This window comes from Mustela nivalis, assembly GCF_964662115.1.
Source record: "Mustela nivalis genome assembly, chromosome: 1".
In the NCBI taxonomy this organism is placed as follows: Eukaryota; Metazoa; Chordata; class Mammalia; order Carnivora; family Mustelidae; genus Mustela; species Mustela nivalis.
Window position 1 is genome coordinate 76,760,271 of NC_139020.1, and position 20,965 is coordinate 76,781,235.

Here is a 20,965-nt window from a genome sequence, read left to right on the forward strand (position 1 = left end):
GTAACAGGCAGCTACTCATGAGAAAGGAAGCTTAAGGCTTGTAGGTAAAAAACCACTACCCAGATTCCAGGAAAATGCCCGTTTACTGAAGTTTTTGTTTGTTTGTTTGTTTTGTTTTGTTTTGTTTTTACATTATGTCTCCAGTCAGATTAGCATTTAGGTCATACTCCAAAGAGTTTAAATTAATTAGCCTTATAAAAGCAAGTTTATTCCTCATGTATCAGCTTGACAGTTTTCGTCTGCATAGAGCGGTATTTTTTTTTTCTATGATTATCTTTCGACCACAGAGGAGATGTTTCCTTATGTAAATGAGCATTGCATAATCAAGGATATATTTCAATAACTTAACTTTTTGAAAACTTGCTTACACCTATAAATTCGTGTATGTGTTAATTGTGTATGTATAAATGAACAAATTACAGCCTGTCCCCATGACTCTAAATGTAAGGTTTGTGAAGACTTTTCCATTCTCCATAGAATTTATAAAGCAAAATGACTCTGGTGTTTCACAACTTCCTCTTTTGGTAGTGTCCTTTTGCAGAGAAAAAAAAAAATTGACTGAATAGAGCTGAGTGGAGTCAGAGCCCTTGGAGATGCTGGTTACCTCAACTATTTAAGCAGCTTAACAACCAACGGAAAAGAAGACATTGCGGTAAGAAGAAAGGGTTCGCTTGCTATTTTTCATTTTATTGCTTGGATTTCTGTTTGTGGAACAACAATTTAAATATTGGTTGGATTATGAAATAGATGAGATAAATCTGATAATTTTCAAGTAAGTACTCAATATTTTAGATGAAGTTTAGTAAGTTTGCTGTTTCAACTTTACATACAACCTTTTGAAAAGCTGGGCCAGTTTAAAGTGCTTATTGATCTCCAAATTATTTTAACTGAAAAGTAAACAAGTTCTCTTTTTTTCATAATTTTGTACACAGTTTAATGCTGAAAGAACTTTTGTATTGATATAACTTTGAAAACTTTTTCTTCCCCTAGCTCCAGTAAATTCCTAACATTTGTAAGTTATCCTACCTATATTTGTTTGTTCATTTTGCCTATGACTAGTTGGACATTTTATGTAAAAAAAGATATTCTTGCATTTGATTCTATTTACTGTGAAAATACATAGTATTATTTAAGGTGTTATATTTCAGTATTATTTTTCATATCATCACATTGTGATGATATTGAAATACCTTTGAAAAAGCAATTTGTAGTGTAGATAGTAGTATTTAAAAATGTAACTAAAGTAAGTAAATCAAATTTTAGAAATTTATGTTTGTTTTAAGATTTATTTGTAGTTTTAATGCTCAAAACTGGACAAGAACTGTAAGACCATTTGGATTCATAATTGGGGATCAAACTAAGCAGAAACTAATTTTATTAGGCAATTCTAAAGTAATCTAAATCCAGCAGAATTATTTTTATTTGTGCCACGCTAGAGTAATGTATACACATATTAACTATGTAATAGAATTATATTTATCATACAGCAATTTTTAAATCCTTTTTTAAGCAAATGAATGCTTATTTAATTTTTTTAATTAGAATAATCACATGGCTTCTGAAAAAGAAAGTCTGCATTATTCCATAAATTAACGGACTTCATTTTAATCAGTTTGGTTAAACAAGCCATCACATGGGTTCTATTACATTACCTAGAAAATAGGGTATTTTTAAAAATTTATTTTCATGCAATGTGCTGTGACAGGACTTGTCTTTTGGTTACAGAGAGAAGGAAAACAGACTGTTAGTGTTATAAATTCGGTCAGTAAACTGTGGACTCAAATTTGACATTCTTAACTAGATCAAAATCTTAAAATTAAGTTGGTAGTTGTGAGGAATCCATTAAAATTGTGTATGTTCATCTTTATGTATCACACACTTATTAAACACACCAGAACTTCATCATTGTTCTTTGCAACAAAACCACTTAAAATGTCCTTCTCTTGGGGGGGGGGGGGGGATGGAAGTATTTTTAAATGTCCAGAATTTTAAGGATGAGATATTTCGATACCATAAACTATTAAGTGTTGTGTGTTTGTCATACATAGTGTGGTATTACACTGAATAACTGATAACAACCAAAAAAACACAGCCCAAGGAGGTTACAATCTAAATTGATCAACATACAGTCATTCAGAATGGCAAATGAAGGCCCAAGAAGTAGAGAAAAATCCTATCTTGCTGGCAAGTTGGAAGTATTGTGGTGGTGGTGGTGGTGGTGGTTGTGAGCTATTGAAATCTCTGAATGAACAGCCTAGCTCCAGATTAAGGAAAATAAATTTAAAATTTTTTCTGTGACAAAATCATATTTACAGAAAAAAATTAGAGCTACCTGGTTGAGTTTCCTTAGTCGCGCAGATTGTTAAAGGAGCCGATCTTACCATTACTAGGAGGATAACAAGATGCATTGCTTCTGCTTTTCTTGCACACAGTGTAGTAAGAAAAAAGCACTTAGACTCCACCCCCAAATCCAAATTTTTGAAGTGAAATTAGATATAATATTGCAAATAATTTATTACTGGAATACACAAATTTTAACTTTTGAACTAAAGATAAATATTTTACTGTTTCGTTAAGATTACATTCAGGCGACACCCTAAGGCATAAATTTTCATTGAATCTAATCTAAGTTGAAACTGGGTGACTGCAGCATAGCACTGTGAAATTTTCTGAATTAGTAAGACATGGTTGACTATGTGGTGTGTGCGTGATCTTGCTCAGCATCCGTCCAATTGTTGAAATCCAGGGTTGATCCAACAAATCTCACCATTTAGTGGGTGTCTGCGCCCTCCTTCACAGTGTGAACTTTCTAGAGCCCCCCATCTGTGCAGGAGAATGACCTGCTTCTAGAGGGCTCTATCCCACCTTGGCAAATATATTACGGCTCAGATAATAATTTCACTTTGAAACAATGATGCTATTTGTTCTCAACATAAATAAGTTGACTTCCAAAAGAACTTCTGAAGCATTGAAATACTTGTTTGGTTTCCCCTTCTTTCGGCCATTTTCTCATTTGCAAAAGTAGATGAGAGTTTGTTGCCCTAAAGAAAGATCGTGGTTTGGGTGCAAACTAAGAGGGATGGCATGTTTTGAACTCAGAAACAAAAATCCTCTAAATCTGGATAAGTGCCACATGTAACATATTCATACTTATTCTAGTAATAAAAATATGTGTTCAATGGGGAAATTATTGTGTTCACAAAAATATGTGCTTTGGAAGTACATGTGCTCTGTAAGAGAGAATATCTATCTCATTTTCATACGGGAAATAATTTCTGCAAATATAAAGAATAAAGGCAGGTTCTTTTACATTTCTGAATATTTCCATTTAAAAGGGTATATTTTATGAAGTATAATGTACACATCTGTGTTCTAGAAAATATAACTTTTATATCTTTATGATTTTTTAATTTTTAAAATGTAAATTATTCACTGTTTGAGAATTATGATTTCCAATACTTCCCTAACATCATTGATATTTTTATTATTTTATATGAACTAAAATTAGGGACTTAGATTTGATGTCTTCTAGATGCTTTCCAGCTTTGTCTTTTCATTATTTTCTAAAGGTCTTAATTTTTCAGTATTAGTAAGGAGAACAGTGGATTTGTAGTTTTAGATCCAAATTGAGAGAAAAATGGCATTAAAATCATTAATTCATATTGGAACCATGGGAAGTAAATCAGAAATGAAGTTAGCCTACTGGTTTTACTCCACAAGTTAGTATAAAATGTCACAGCTCTTTGTTATTCTACTTTACAGATACTTCATTTTAAGTTCTTGGTTTTTTCAATATTGGGTGGCTATCACAGCCTCAAAAATTCTTTTCACTTTGGAAACAAACACAAATAGTAATATGATCATGAAAAAAGTCACCACAATTCTGATTCTGAAAAAAATAAATTTAGCAGCATTTTTCTTTAATCATACCTCTGTTCGATTTATTTTCATTTTACATAAGAAAAAAATTGAAGCAGAATGCTTTTATGCTTTTCCTGTGTTGGTGAACAGGTCTGAATTGGAGAAGAGAACATTCTCTAGGCAATTAGGCTGCCTTCTGAGTAAAAATCGTATCTGATGCCATTGGAGTCTCTTAAATGTTCACTAGAAATGCTTATTATACTTCACCTACTTTAAATTTTTTTAAGAAATAATTTCAAGCTCAAAAGAGTTGTAAAAATAAAAATAGCATAATGAATACCTATATATCCTTACCCAGATTTGCCCGATCTTAATATTTTACTCTATTTGCTTTATATTATAATTTGCTCTTATTCTTTCTATCTTTCTGTCTCTACTTTTTCTTTCCAAACCACTTGAGGGTAAGTTATAAAAAACATGACCCTTGACTTCAGCTTGTAAGTGCTAAAAATAGAGGTAGTCTCTTATGCAACGGTTACAATATCTACTTCATAAATTCACATTGATACAATACTTTTATCTAACACTTGCCCATATTCCAATTTTGCTATTTATCTGATAATACCCTTTATAGTATGTTCCCCTCCAGTAAAGAATACAGTTTAGAGTCATGTGTTACATGTAGTTGCAAAGTCTCTTTAGCCTCCCTTAATCTGGAACATTTCCACATCATGTCTTTGTCTTTTATGAAATTGAAAACTTTAAAGTCTATTCTTTTAGACTTTTTTTTTAGACTACTCTTTTAGACTTCTTTTTTAACAGAGTGTTTCCTCATTGGTCTGTGTCTGACATTTCCTTATGATGAGATTGTGGCTATGCATTTTTTGCTAGAATATGGCATAGGTGATGTCTCCTCTCATGCGATCATAGTATCTAGAGCCACAAGATGCTCATCTGTGCCCCACTGGTAATGCTAACCTAGGCTGTCATGTCAAAGTGTTGCCTCATTTCTCTACTTTATAATGACAACTCCTCATGAAACATTTCCCTTTGGATTTAATATTAATTGATGTTCTCATCTGATGCAGTCTTTACTGTAATGTGTGATAGTTAGAAAATGATGATTCTCCAGCTCCAGCACTCCTTGCATATTTCAGTCAGTCTTTTGCATTCTAATGTAAGCAAAAGAACTCCCTTCTCTCCTGTATTTAATTACTAATTTGTGTATGTGTTACTGATAATAAGTCATGAATTTCTATCTCTCCAATGGTTTATAATTCCTTACTGCCTTAATTATAATGGTGCTCAAATTTCTACATTTAAATAACGAAGCCCTCTTATTCTGGCTCCTATGTCCCTGTGGCATGCCTCCATCATGTTAGTGAACACTTTCTGGTGTAAAAAGATCTTCTAACCTCATCTTGTACTTATCCCATCCCAAACACAGAATCATTCATTTCTTCTTTTTTGTTTCTTTCTTTTATTTTTTAAGATTTCTTTCTTTCTTTTACTTTTCTTTCTTTCTTTCTTTCTTTCAAAGAGAGAGAAGAGAGAGAGCAAGGAGAGGGGTGAAAGAAGAGGGAGAGAGATAGAATCTCAAGCAGACTCCCTGACATGGGGTTTGATCCCACAACCCTGAGCCAGAGCCTGACACGGGATTCGATTCCACAACCCTGAGATCATGACCTGAGCTGAAATCAAGAGTCAGCACTTAAATGACTGAGCCACCCAGGTACCCCACATCTCATTTCTTTTGATGGGGAATGGTATGAGAGGCCAAGATCTGGGTTAGGTATACTCACTGCCACTGGAGTGTTTTTGTTTGTTGACCAATGCAAATGCACATAGTATGCATACCCAAAAGCATGCATGCATTCATAAAAACTCTTGTATCTATACACACATATTTTGGGCATCATGAGTTTATCTGATATCTCCGGTTCTAATCCATCCCCAGAAGGTTATTTCTTGCCTTCGCCTATGCCATGTTTGTGTGCTCCTTCCTCCATAGCGTGAGCCTTGGATCTTAACATCAGCATGTTTACTTATTTACTCATTTCTATAAAACATCTAAAATAATTTCTGAATTACTTTACCCAAACCACTATAATAAACCTACTGAAAAAGAATTCTGGGTCTGTATGCACTTCTTACCCCACATACCCATAACCCACCAAATACGTGTTTGTGGTTGCTTGGATGAATCCTTTCATGCTGCTTTCTCCCTTCCTTCCATCCCTGCCTCTTTTTCTTTCTCTCCATGTAGGGTTATCATAGTATTCATTTGAAATATAATAAGGTTCATTTGTTTCTTTCTTTTTTTTAAAAAACTATCTCTATGCACCTTTATTTCTGTATCTGATTTTTAAAAAAATTTTTTTTAATTTAATTTCTTTTCAGAGTAACAGAATTCATTGTTTATGCACCACACCCAGTGCTCCATGTATTATGTGCCCTCCATAATACCCACAACCAGGTTCATTTGTTTCTGTTTGTTTCCAGTTTTAGAATTTTTTTCCCCTCTGCATTGTTACTGGTTTAATTTTATTTTTTAATTTATTAGCTTTTAATTTTTTTCCAAGCCATGGAGAGTAAGTGTTACTTGTCCCAGCCATGTCTGTTAAAGAAATCTGATCATCGTAATTCAGATGTTATGATACAATTCGGAAATACCTGTTTGAGTTATTGGCTAAACGTTTATCTTTATATTTCAATTCTGTTCAATCTACAATTAGTCTGAATTTAATATCCTCTTGGATATTCCAAAAAGGGACAATTTTAGAAAAGAAAGTAGGTTATCAGAGGTATTTTGTCAACCTTATGAATTTATTATTCCAGAGTGGCTTTTAAAAGTTAAATGTGAAATAAAAAGTTAAAAAAAAAAAGAAAATATAAAAAAAGAGATTAAAAAAATACTATTTCATATTTATTCATATAGTAAACATTTCCAATGCTCAAAAAAAAAAAAGTTAAATGTGCATGTATCATCACATTTACAGAAATATAGGTAAAGAAAGAAGCAACCATGAATTTGTGTAGTCCATAGCATTGGACAAATTCTCAACCTTTTCTAGAATATTCCTGCCCCTAGCACTCCCCCATATTCTTCTCTCGTATTCATAATGATGAATGCATCCTGATATTTGTGGCAGGAAGAGAAAGTGAGTCAGTCTCAAGATTCATTTTCAGTTTCCATTCTGTCACTTATGGACTGTGAATCTTGGATGGTTACTTCTCTTCTCTATTCAGATATCTAGCACCATAACTGTAAGTTAAAAAAAAAATTCATACCTTCTTAACTTTTTGCCAACTTCTGGACTCATACCTCAAAGTGATTATTAAACTTCAGATGTTACCAGGCATCTTAAAGTTAACATGTCCAAAAGAAAGCCTCTCATTGATCACCCTTCTCTCTGCTCCCTGCCCAGTCTTCTTTGGTTGATAAATGACACCATCTTACACCCAGTTATCCAGGTCAAAAGCATCACTAATTTCTTTCTTTCCTTCACCTATATTCTATTTATTGGCAAGCCCATCAGTTCTATTTCCAAAATATATCTCAGCATCGACCAGGTTCATCCGTTCCACCATCTTGAGCTCAGTGTACAACACTATCATTTCTTCTGGACATCTCCATTCTACTTGTAGCCTATTAAGAAATCCCTCTTTCAATTCTTGCATTCCTGCCAGCATGATGTTTTTTTTTTTTTTTTTTAAGATTTTATGTATTTATTTGACAGACAGAAATCACAAGTAGGCAGAGAGTCAGGCAGAGAGAGAGGGGGAAGCAGGCTCCCCGCTGAGCAGAGAGCCCGATGCGGGGCTCGATCCCAGGACTCTGGGATCATGACCTGAGCTGAAGGCATAGGCTTTAACCTATTGAGCCACCCAGGCACCCCCAGCATGATGTTTTAAAATAGAAGTCAAATCACGTGACTCCCTGCTCAAAATTCTTTAATGGTTTCCTATTTTAATTATGAAGGAATCCAAATTCCTCTCTGTTGCTTATGTGTCTTGTCCTCTACCTACATCTCCACCCTCATATCCTACTTCTCAATCCTTCATTCATTATGCTCTGGCTCCACTCCTTATTTTGCCCCTAGGGCATCCTAAGTTCATTCCTGACTCAGAGAATTTGCACGTGCTTTCCCCATCTTTTCACGGCATATTCTTCTCACACATTATTGTGACACAGCTCTTTTTTATTCAGATGTTCAAATGTTCCTCCTAAAGGGTGTCTTCCATGACCAAGTACGTATTTTATTATCGTGTCCCTAACCCACTCTCTATCCTTTCGTCTCATTTTCATTTTCTTGGTAACACTCAATGTTACATAAAACTTTTATCTTTATTTCTTTGTTTAATTACTTGTTGTCTGTTTCTACTACTAAAATGTAAGGTCCATGGGGGCAGGGTTTGGTCTGAAATGTTTAGTTCATGTTACATCCTCAATGTCTAGAAAAATGCATGAAACATACTAGGTATTCAAGTGATGAGTAAGCACAAGGCCTCAACAGTTCTGAGCCTTATTTATAAATAAAACAAATGTGACAAAAATAACAACTATCTCCCAAGGTCATGTAGAGGCGGCCATGGGTATTTGTTGTGCAATGCAGTTGTCAGGTGGGATAGTTCTGCTAACACAGAATGAAAGGAACTGCAACAAAAGAAGTGGTCCCAGGAGACAACAAATAGACCGAAAATTCTCTTCTTTGTGTATTGGCTGTCTTCCATGCAGCTAAAAGGGATGGGTTCACAGCGGGTACCACTAATCTCTTAGGATCCTGGGGGCAATTGCTCTGCTTTGCTGCCCCACTGCCTTTGCACTTGTTCTGCCTCTGCCCTCACCCCCAAGAAAAACATGTGCCCACCCTCCCTTGCCAGTTAGGGTTCATTGCTTCCCTCAAGCCAGATGGAAGAGCAATCTCCTTCCAGAATTCTTTCCTGATTAACCATCTGCCTGCGCTGGCCTCATGGCTATGCATATAGTTCACATATTGTTTTGTAATTATTTCCTGGTTTTATATTTCATCTTGAAGTGGATTTTAAAGCTATTCTAGGAAAACTGTTTGGAGTTGTTTTGTGTGAATATCCAACAGATTAAGTTTAAGGTTGTAACATAGGTCTTGGTTCTTGAGATTATTAGGTCCTAGATGATGATGATGACAATGTTAATAATAATAGCTTTGCTGTTATATTTTTTTAGTACTAGTTTTTAGTACCATTGCATATCATTTTTAGTACCAGTTTTAAGATAACATTATGTATTAGATGCTTCAGATGATTAACAAATTTAACACCCTCACTAACTTTGTGAGTTAAGTACCATTATTACTATTTTACAGATTTAAGGAAAAAAAGGTTCTGAGAGAGTTCACTTGATAGTGGTTACCAAACTGATCCTGGTGTGTCTGTCTCTACAATGGATCTTTATAATTAATACACTGCCTTTAGAACTTACATTGAGAAACAGAATAGGCAAAGCTTTGGTTTAAATACAGTTAAAAATGTATATATTATATGGCACAGCCCCTCTGAAATCTTAGGCACTAGTAGGAAAAATCTCAAAAGACGTCAATTTTCAGCCACACTATGAAAAATGTAAGGAGTCACCTGAGACATTAAAATACTTGGGGGTTATACTTCTTGGTGCAGCCATGGCACAAGGCTCCCTGGGGGAGGCAGCATTAAGGTCGGATGATCCAAGTTTTCATCAAGAGGAAAAGAATTGGGATAATACATTTTCAAAAAAACTCAGAAAATTGTCAAAGAACTGGAAAAACATTTCAACAGTACATGAATTTAACATTGAGCCATGGTTTTGTATTGGTGTTTGTTTGTTTGTTTGTTTGTTTTCTCTTCTGTGGTCCTCCCAGAAGAGGTATTTGGTGACCCCGCCTTTGTGGTTCTCCTCAGGAAGTGGGCTATGCGAAGAGAGGGTTTTAATTCTTGTGAGAAGCTTCTGTTTCCATTTTGAAGTGCATATACACATGTATTCATATATCAAGCATTATGCATTAAGCATCCATCTAGAGGCTGTGGGATACCGGTGACCAAGACCAAGTTTCTACCCTGGAGGAGCTGAACTTCAGTCTGGGGGGAAGTCGATGAGTAAGCCAGTTAACAAGTGAATTTCTGAAAAGGGAATTTTAGATGATGACAGCAGCATGAAGACAATTCAGCAAAGTAAAAGGATAGAGAAACAGAGAAGGGAAGCTTCTTTCCCTACCTAGCCTCTCAGGAAGGGAAATATTTAAGCTAAGTCCTGAATGATGAGAAGCCTGGTGCCGTGCAGAAGCCCCTAGGAAGAGTGATATGCAAGTGCAGAGGCAGGAAGGACATCTGCCTTTCTGAGAAGGAGAAAGAAGACTCCGGGTCTCAGAGAGTAGTGGGAGATGAAGCGAGGGACCTGGGGTTGACAAAGGTCCAGGTTACTGAGATTGTAGACAAGGCAAGGAGTTACACAGCGTGAGCAAATATTTGCAAGGACAGGCACATGTATGTACTGGGGAACCGTGTGCAATGAATGATCCATTCATTATCTGTGTTTAATACAGAGTAGGAAAAACTGTTGTTTGAAGAGAAGCTGGAATTACGACATAGGTCAAAAGCTTTCTCAGGTGATAAATTTTTATATTTAGATAAATTTCAAGTAAGTGGAATTTATCTTCGCAAGTTAACTACATTTTCTTACCTTTTCCTCATTTTTATAATAGGTGTGGGTTTGATAAAAGTGAAAAGGGCTTAAATATTATTTGAATTGGTCAATCTAAGATTTTTCAGCACAATTGCTGTGGGATAGCTGACCTTTATCATGGCCACTGAAAATAGGTAGCCTGATGTCTGGTAATGGGGTCATTGGGCGCCTTAGTTTCTGCGTGGATATGAAGTAGGTAAGTCTAGAGAAAAGCTGTTTTCCAGTCTCTGGGGACAACAGATGTCCTCTTATTGATTCTTCTCAAATCCCAGCTCCAATGACGGTAGGGACCCTTGCAGCATCAACCTGTTCCTATTATAAAAAGCAGGTATTGACATTGCATTTTCAGAACAATTATAAATTTCCTCTGATTTATTTATATTATCCCAAGAGATTAAAATCATCCAGTTATTACATTTTAAATCCCAGAATTAGTCGGACACAACTTTTGAGTGGGAGTTGGGAGGCTGAGTGTGATTTAGGAAGGGAATATAGAATATCTTCCTGAAAAGGACCTCCTCTTCCTCTTCCTCCTCCCCCTTCTCCCCCTCCTCCTCCTTCTCCTCCTCCTCCTTCTTCCTCTTCTTCTTCTTCTTTCTCTTCTCCTTCTTCTTCATATTATTGTTATCAGTATTATTATTGTTATTTTTGTTATTATTACCATTGCTATTATTGTTATCATTATTATTATTATTATTATTTTAACAAACCTAATAGCTATTAGGGACAAGAGCAAGTGGCATCCCCATATACTTGAGAAGCTAATGACAACTAGTGTGGCAGCTGCTTCTTTTTTTTTTTTTAAAGATTTTATTTATTTATTTGACAGAGAGAAATTACAAGTACACTGAGAGGCAGGCAGAGAGGGAGAGAGAAGGAAGCAGGCTCCCTGCTGAGCAGAGAGCCCAATGCCGGACTCAATCCCAGGACCCTGAGATCATGACCTGAGCCGAAGGCAGCTGCTTAACCCACTGAGCCACCCAGGCGCCCTGTGGCTGCTTCTATTTCTGGGTTAAGAGCTGACAATGAAAAAAAAAAACAAAAAAAACCAAAACCCTACCAGTGGCATTGGACTGAGTGTGAATAGAAGGATGACAAGGGTGGGGTGTAGAGGAACACAACGGTAACTTCCCCAAGGCAGGCAGACATGATATTGTAGGAGCCACAAGCTGACTTTTGAGTGTTTCTGACAAAACCCAAATAGAAAATCATTATGTTACTGGTATTGGGAAGTGTGGAAGACTATAGATGACTTACGTGCTATTTAAGGGATGCAGTCCATTGTATCGTGCAAACACGTGGGTCTGATGACTCACCGTGTCACTGGATTATTGCCAAGTGTGAGATGGTGTGTGGTTTCTGAGTGTATGCGTGTGTAAATGCATGGCTATCTGCAGGATGTGATTATTTGGGGAACACTCTTGAAACAGAAAGCCGCTTCCTGACCTGCTGCTTACTACAGATGGACAGATTCACCAAGAAGCAAATATACTAAAGTATGAGAATAGTAGGTTTTCTACAGTAAGAATAGTACACATTTGTTGACACGAACTAGATTTGGGAGGGGAGCGTAGAAAGAGCACGTGGGCTTAAGGCATGACTCCAGAATCAGATGCTAAAGATGCCTTTTCCAGGGCTAGGAGTCCTCTCCTGCTGCCTTATTCAGCTTTGTTCCTCTGATTGGTGACCCATCATGTTGGAAAAAAATCTCTTTCAAAAGTATAAATGTTCCTCTTTCTGTGGGTGATGTCACCATTCCTGTGGCCCAAGCCTTTGTTACTAAATAGTACTTAGCAACACATAATCATTATTTTCTTCACTTAGAGCTCTGAGGGTGTTTGTTCTGATGAAATCGAGAGATACATTTTTTAGGGAGGTAGGAGTAAAAGCTGGGGGAAAAATAAAAGAGAAACTATGCCTGGAACATCTCTTGACTTGTATTACTTAAAAGAGGCAAGTAGACAACTAAATTTTTATCCTATGTTAACAGCTCTGACTGCATTAACACACACACAGCTCTGAAGGATGTGGTTTCAATGCAACTGTGCATCATACACTCTTTTTTAAAGTGATAGATGCCTTTTTCTTGGCTTGGCTTGTCCTTCCCATGTTTCTTCTCATAAAGTGGAGGGGGAAAGTTGGACAAAAGAAAGCTGTGCTCTGGTCAATGAGGAGTGATGTTTCTAAAGTGCCTGTTAATCATTCCAGGGAACATCTTGGATTCCCTTTTGATTATATCCTACCTGTCCATTCAAGAAACTGTAAAAGGATCTTTTATCTTATAAACAATAGCTGTAAATTTCTTAAAGTTGTAATTTGATTTTAATGCTCATGTTTTGAAGAGATCTGAAGTTTCACATGTGCTTGTTCTTTAAATATTCTATATTTTTAAGTTCATAATTTGAAATTATTACAATAGCTGTAATTTGTCAAAGGCCTGACATACGTTAGATCGATTCCTGTGAAATCGTTCATTATCACAGTTCTATGAGGTAGACAGTTTATGTTAGCAGGAAACGGAGAGTACATTGCCTAGAAATCTGTGCCTCAGAACAGACTCCAAAGACTGTCTTTATTTCATAGGAGCTGAGGCAGAGACAGAGCAGAAGCCTTGGAAATAACACCCCCTTATATTTTAACCTGATTCTGCTTAAAAGCGTGGTGCCTACGCAAGCCATTGCACCAGTTTGGTGAGAGAGAGCTATGCTATTTCCAAGAGGAGCCAACAACACAGGCAGAAGGACAAGGCTGTAGCAGCCATGACCCTTGCCAGTGGAAGCTGGCCCATGTGTCGTATTTGGCACATGTATACCAATTGCCAGTAATCCCAAGAGGCTGTGTTTTCTCTTGAGTTATCTGGGAATTTAGTCATAAATGAAATAGATTCACTTCAGCTGCCTTCTTCCATCACAGTGAGGAAAATATCCAGCGTTGGACCAAACATCACCCATATACTCCTTTTTCTTAATAATTAATTTTGGCCATCTCATATAAGTTGGATATTCGTGCCACATATGCCCTTTTCCACAAGTTCAAGTCTAATCTAACAAAGTGAACACCTCTCCGGGCCCACATACAGTTCTTGGTATTTAGGAACCCTGACAAACTATTTACAGTTTCTTCCTAGACAGACCTACCAGAATGGTGTAAGAATAAACAGACTTCAAAGTCTTCACAAGAGGAAAAACTGTTCTGGCAAAGTCTATAATTTAGACCATCTTCAGGAAGAATGACTTCACGAAAAGAGAGGCCCAGAGTGGCCAGCCTCTTTTAAACAGTTTTTTAAAACTTTTTCTTTATTTAATTGTGAAGACTAAATGACAGGAAAGTGCTTTTGTAGGAACGTGGGAGTCTTGACGCTGTAGAAGGAAGTTACACTGTGCATGGGAGTAGCTTGTGGGTGGGAGTTACAGACTACCGCTCTATTGCTAGTCCAGAATATTCATGCATAAACATCTTTACAATGGCACCCGAATAGAATTAATAAACTCCTATTAAAGGCACTTGATACATTATTTTTTTAAGAGCACATATTAGCTATTATATTCAGGAACAGGAAAAAAAAAATTACATCCAGGAACAAAGTTTAAAAAAGAGCCTTTAACTTTGGTGAAACAAAAGATGATACAATTGGATTTTCATAGGTTAATTCAAAAGTTGACATGCCACACTGTCTGAAAGTATGAGAGAGAAGCTGGCTCTGTGTTGTAGATGTCATAACCTTAAAAGACTAAACCCGAGAAATGAACGAATGTAAACAGCAAAGAATACAGCAAGGGAGGCATAGTAGAGATCCGTCACAGATTTCCCCAAACCTTGCCCTCGGGGCCTGTATGGCAGACAACGTGCATCTCGACAGAAATAAAGTCACTATTTCATGCAGCCAGGAATAGAATTCTGTCTTACAAATTAAAAGGAATTCCAACACGGAAGACATGTAGTGTAAGTACTGGGACAGCTCTCCCGTGGCTGTAATTCTAGACATTTGAATCGTGTGGGGAAAAAAAAAAAGAGAGAGAGAGATCATAAAGATAATGATCATTGTCTATCTCTTGAGTTTAGATTCACCTGTTTAACACTCTTGCTCTCTGTCACTACACTGTGCACACTCATATTGTTTACTTAATTGATTATAATTATTTACTATTTCATAGCTTTTGCGGGCTGGACTGTATGTTTTGAGAGCCTTGAGGTCTTGTTTTGCTCATTCTATAGTCTCAGATTCTAGGAAAGGCTGGAATTATGCCAGGTGCTTAGTGATTCTTTGTGAGCTGGAGAAGAAAGTCGACAGCAAAAAGACAGTGAAAATGCCGCCTTTACTGGGGAGCTGGTGACCTACAGCCAGAAAAAGTTTGAAAAGGGAAAAGAATGTTCAACATCGTCTAAAAATACATTCAGTACTGGGAAGACTCGGTGGGATCAGGTCCTGTCGGCAGTTACTCATTGCTAAGCCTGTGGCAGAAAATATGGGCATTCGGAGCCACCTGCGTGCGGCCTTTGGGACCAAAGGCACATTCACAACAACCGTAAATTAAGACTTCTAATGTTACCTGCAAATGAGATTCGAATGAGAAATGTCCTATTAATGTATTTGTATTTATGATTTAACCATGTTACTTTGTTGAATGAATTCATAAAGTATATAAGAATTTGTAAGACTTTATTTTTTAAAAAGTTATATATGTATATATCTATATACACGTACACATATTCACACACGTGTGTATATATGCACACTTTTATGTAATAGACACACACACACATTCTATAGTTCAATACAAATAAATCCAAAAAGAAGTGGCCTAAGATGCTTTAGATCTCTCAGAGACCCTAATGTTATTCTCAAGGAGTGCTCATGATTACAATTTCTTAGAAAGAGGCAGGATATGGAATTATAAATAAATAGCAACCTAAGCCTTATAGAATGTGTAGGATTATCCTCTGTGTGGACTCGACTGTATCTAGTTTGTTTTTAAGCCCACAGACAGACCACGGACGCTCACCTGGTACGAAGTGAAATGTGTTTAGGTTGCTTAGAGCCGCCATGTCCTACCAGGTGCGTGATAAACGCGCTCTGCCACCTTAGCTCCAGACAGCTAGTCCGGATTCCCACATGTCTAGGTGCATCTGTGCACCGGTTTACCCAAACCTAACTCCATTTGAGACAAACATTCCTGCAGAGAACACTGTTTCTTTCAAGCCAAATAGGGCTTATTTGCCAAAGGGGGGACGTGGACCAGGTCAATGGATCGCTGCTGATTCTGGGTAATTACATTTCCTGAATTCTAGCTCAGTAGGAGGACATCTTGGTTGCACACTGGAGCCATCTGAGGAACTTAAAAGTGCTCATATGGCACTCCCAGAAATTCTGATGTGTCTGGTCTGGATTTCACTCCATGGATCCAAAATGAAGCCAAAGTCAGGAACTACTGCCTTACTTTCATTCTCCCCATTTCTAGGATGGGCCCATAAATACCACCTCGTTTGCCTCTTGGGAGACTGCAAAGAGAGGTTATGTGCCATTAGAGTCCTGTCACATTCCTGAATTCACCAGTTTCCCTTCTTCTTTATCTCTGGAGAGGAAATAGGGAAAGACATAACTGTGGGTGGTAGCGGGCGGGAGTCTGGGAGGGTGAGATGGAGAGGCCCTTCACCAGAGCCCTCCAAGCTCTGTTAGATAGTGGTTTGGTTCCTTAGGGTTATCCAACTATCTTTTGTCAAACTAATTACTTTTGAAAGGTTAAGCCTCAATCTCACCTTTCTGTGAATGACTTTAATCAGATAATCTCCTATCACCTAGTTGAGGATTAGTTGTTGAAGGCCTGGGGGAAGCCAGGAGAGAGTTGCAAGGCAAGCCTGGGATTCAGGAAAGGTGAGGTAGGGAAGCCTGCTGTCTGGGAGCTAGTCTTGGCCCTCAGTTGGCTAATAGCAGCCTAAAAAATAAGAAGAACAAACTTTCTCACATTGCTAGGGCAGTGATTTGTTAAAAGTGTTCCTATGATCAAGTTGCTTGTCCGTCTCATGACCCTTTATGACTTTTCTGTTTTTCTGCCATGAAGCACTTAACACGTGCCAGGTAATTTTACCATTTGCCAGTTCTTGGGAGTCCGTGAGGAGCAAGGCCTGGCATAGCCCTAGACTCCTTACCATCTGCCTGGCACATGGTGAGCACTCAGGGTTTATTGAATTTAATTGAATTGTTTCATTTGCTATACTTTTTTTTCTGAAAGTGTGAGGTGTTCCCCACCCCCCACATCTGCCCCTTCACTTCCACCCCCCAGCTAAACTAGACCATGAGTACCTTGCAGAAATCTTAATAATTTCTCTATCTCCGGTGCCAAGTGCAACACTTGGCATATAATCAGTGCCCAATAAATATTTGTTCAATGAATTAAGAAGCAATAGCCAGCATACCGATGCCTACGTTAAGACAGTAGAATTAATTCATGACTGTACTACTGACTGTCCACACTACTGGAAAGGCAAAGAGGAGAAAAAGAAAAACATGTGTATATGAATCTCTCACCATTTATTAATGCAACAAAAGTTGTCCTTTCTCAAAAGGCCTTTAGGACACCTGTTGAGAAGCTATCTGAAAGTAATTTCAGGAAACAGAGAGGTAACAAGGAATAAGAGGAGCCAACAAGATCCAGAGAGAACCCAACAATGAAATGAGGAAAGGGAGGGACATCAATGATCACAGAAACCCAAAGAAAGAACTTCAAATATGAGATGAGTAGATAGAGAAAACAGACATTCAGGAAAGGAAAAACCAGCTTTGCTATTGGCATTTTCATAAATTTGTTTGCCTTTAGGAACCAATAAGGCAATGGCCATATTTTCAGATGCTTTTATTCTTCATGGACAGAGGTAATAGATAGAAATATTTGCATTATGGCATATAAAATAGTTATACTATAACATTCATGCTATAAGACCTACTAGATACTATTTCTAAAAAATTACAGGGGATTCTGGGCTAAGCCACACACACAACTTTATGAGATGGTAGAAAGCATTTCTTAATATTACATGTAATTATACACTATAAACATGCGTACATAATATACCCACTTTGGCATTCTGGCTACCTGTTTCATATTTATTTTTGTTTGTTTTTTAAATTTTTAAAGATTTTTTTGAAATTTATTAGAGAGAAAGAAAGCACAAGTAGGGGGAGCGGTAGGCAGAGGGAGAAGCAGACTCCCCAGTGAGCAATGAGCCAACACAGGACTCGATCTCAGGACCCTGGGATCATGACCTGAGCCAAAGGCAGACACTTAACTGACTGAATCACCTAGGCATCCCCATATTTATTTTGTAACTGCTTTTTAAAAGACCATTTCCTTTTCCTTAGTGACAGTTCTTCTTAAAAAAACATGTGTATATCCCAAGTAGAATGTCAATATATTAAATATTACACACATTAATTCAGGATCTGGGATATAGATTGTGAAATACTACACTGTGGGGCAGCAGTCTTGACCTCTCATTAGCTGTGAGATTTTGGTCAAGGGTTAATTGTCCAGTCCCCAAAACCTCATGTGATAAATGAAGGTTTAGATGAATGACATGAGAGATATCATTTGTCTTATAAAGTTATACTATGAGATTAAGTGGAAAAGAAAACAGAACACAAAATTGCATATATACAATGTCAGCTATGTAAAAAATGTGTTGAGAAAAGCCTGGAAGGATATAAACTGTAGTACGACCAGTGACTATCTCCAGGAATTAGAATCGTTGCTGATTTTTATAAAAATATTCTATTTTCAGTAATTTTGAATTTTCTATACTGTGTTGACTTCAAGAAAGAAATAAAGTGCACATATGCGTGCACATGTGCGCACACACATAAATCTCACTTCCTTTAAGGCTTGGAGGTGGTCATCTTACAGATTCTCTTCAGTTCTCAGATATAACATTCTAATTTTTACTGTATCTTACTGCTAAGGGTTTTCCACTGCCCTTCAGCTATTTGCTGCCCCTAGCCCTCCTAGCAGAGCCCACTTTTTTTGGTGCACCTCCTGCATTCTGCTCTGGGACTAGACCATTAGCCCCCACACTAGTGGTCAAGAGAGTACTCTAGTTATTTCTGTGAAAACCAAATCTGGATCACATGCCATCCCCCACCTCTAACCCCCACCCCCCAAACTCTAATACAACCAAACACTTGGATAGTTCCCACAGACCACAAGTCTCATGACTACAATTGTCGATTTTTTTTAATAGTTTTTTTTTTTTTTTAATTTATTTGACAGAGATTACAAGTGGGCAGAGAGGCAGGCAGAGAGAGGAGGAAGCAGGCTTCCTGCTGAGCAGAGAGCCAGATGCGGGGCTCGATCCCACGACCCTGGGATCATGACCTGAGCTGAAAGCAGAGGCTTTAACCCACTGAGCCACCCAGGCGCCCCCAATTGTCGATTTTGAGTGTGATTAATTTGATTAGGATTCATTGTTTTTCTCACTTAAATATAAGCTCTTTGAAGGTAGCGTCCTGTTTGTTTTTATTCACTGTTGGGACTTGAAGCCTTAGTGCGAAATTGGGATTCAAGGCTCTGGACATGCAGTTCCCACTGCTTTGAATGGTCTTTCTGCAGATGTTCTGCCTCTCCTTGAGGACTTCGCTGATCTCAGGCCACCTCAATTCTTGACCATGCCCTTGAACAGGTCAAGTCCTGTTTCCTCCCTCCCTAGTCCTGCTAACCTGCTTTCTCTTATTTGACAGCACTTAGCTCCATCTGAACTTGCTTCCCATGTTTACCTGTTTCTTTATATTTATTCCTTCCTTGTTTAGTGCCTGGTTCCCTCTGCAGCCTGTAAATTCCTTGAGGGTAGTGATTGGTCTGTGGTCATATCTCAAACGGTAGTACTTGGAACAGGACTTAGCATGATGGATGATCAATAAACATTTGTGAAATCTGGAACAGAGGGATTATGTGAAAAATATTTTCTGACAGAAAGAAGGATGGAAGAGTGGAGAAAGAAAAAAGTGGAAGAAAGAGTGTGAAAGAAGAAAAAAGAAAAAAGGAAAGAAAAAATAGAGGAGTAAAGAACTATACTGAAAATCTTGCATGGCCCTTCTTTACATTAAACTTGGGGAACTTTATGCCTATATTAGAGTTTCTTGTTGCCCCCAGTGTTTTTAAGAAAACCAATGACAGTAAAGGGCCTGAGAAGTCAGAAGACATTGATGCCAGTCCTGCTCCGTCACAGTGCCAATTTACTTATACAATGTTGTCTGGTCTAACAAAGGAAGAGGGCCAGATGGTCTCTAACGCTCCATTCCCAACTTAAATTCTGTGTTTCTCAATTTTTAATTCTGAAGTGTATTTTTTATATTGTCCTATTGCTGGATGCCAAAATAATTATATTGAAGATTTAGATTCAAGTTTTAGGTATAATAGCTTAATTGAGATGTGTCCAAATACTTGTAACTCAGTTTTAGTCTTTATAAACATTTTAAGACAAATATGTTGATTCTAATCTAATATTTTCACACTTATGTGATTTATACTTTAAGCGGCACAAAAATTATACATACAGTATGTTGTATTACACAGCACACTATATATATATACATAATATGCAATAGAATATAAATTATTTATACTGGGCATGATTTTAAAAACTTAGTTTGGGAAATATATAAGGTCCTTGAAGATAAACTAAAGTCATCTGACTCTATCAGTGTTATTTATTCACATACCTAAACAAGTTTGAATCCAAGCTATAAAAGAGTGCCTCCCTCCTCCACTGTGAAATGTAATAGAGGCACATTTAATGTATCTGCTTAAAATGGATTCTCCATACAAAAACGTTTCCAACTCTTCCCTGCCTTCCAGAAGCTTCTTCTCTCAACCATATGTATCTAAACGTGGACCAGAATGCAAAAGATCTACATTTGGGTCTGTTTTGGCACTGTCTTGCAATGGATTATTTTTATCCTGGTATAATAAAAGCAGCATTCCTGGATCAGTGATTGAAGACAATTTCATATTTTGACTTTTAAAAAACATACCTTCTTAGGATATTTTCATTGAGTTTTTTGTTTCTTTCTTTGTTTGTTTTGCCAGGAAAGCCAAATTACAGTTGGGAGGCACTTAGAACTTACTGAACTATAAATGTGGTTTGTAGGACAAGGAAGATACAATTCATACACATACTCACACACAGTTATACAGGTGCCTTAAAGACTCCCATTTGAGTGAAAAAGATAAATGCTACCATTTCCTTTATCTATATTATTGGTAAACCAGCCAACTGATATTATCTCTAAAAGCCATACTCCTTAACTGCATTTCTATTGGGATTCATTGGTATAATTAAGACTTGAATGGTCTGAAATATTTCAAGAACCTACAGTGAACATTCTTTCCTTTATCTGAAAATGCAGTTTTATTTCAT

General features: G+C 37.2%; 1 protein-coding gene across 9 annotated transcripts in view; it reads left to right on the plus strand.

The window, feature by feature from the left end:
- Nucleotides 1-382: 382 nt before the first annotated feature.
- The window catches only part of MBNL1 (muscleblind like splicing regulator 1), a 199,373-nt gene continuing 178,790 nt past the window's right edge, over nucleotides 383-20,965 (plus strand). For 2 of the 9 annotated variants that reach the window (XM_082743373.1, XM_082743375.1), the window contains exon 1: nucleotides 529-772. The gene's annotated coding sequence lies outside the window, so the exon portion shown is untranslated. Of the gene's footprint in view, nucleotides 444-528; nucleotides 773-5,401; nucleotides 5,594-20,965 lie in introns of those variants that run through there. The other 7 variants (XM_082743401.1, XM_082743391.1, XM_082743381.1 and 4 more) reach the window with 6 other exon arrangements.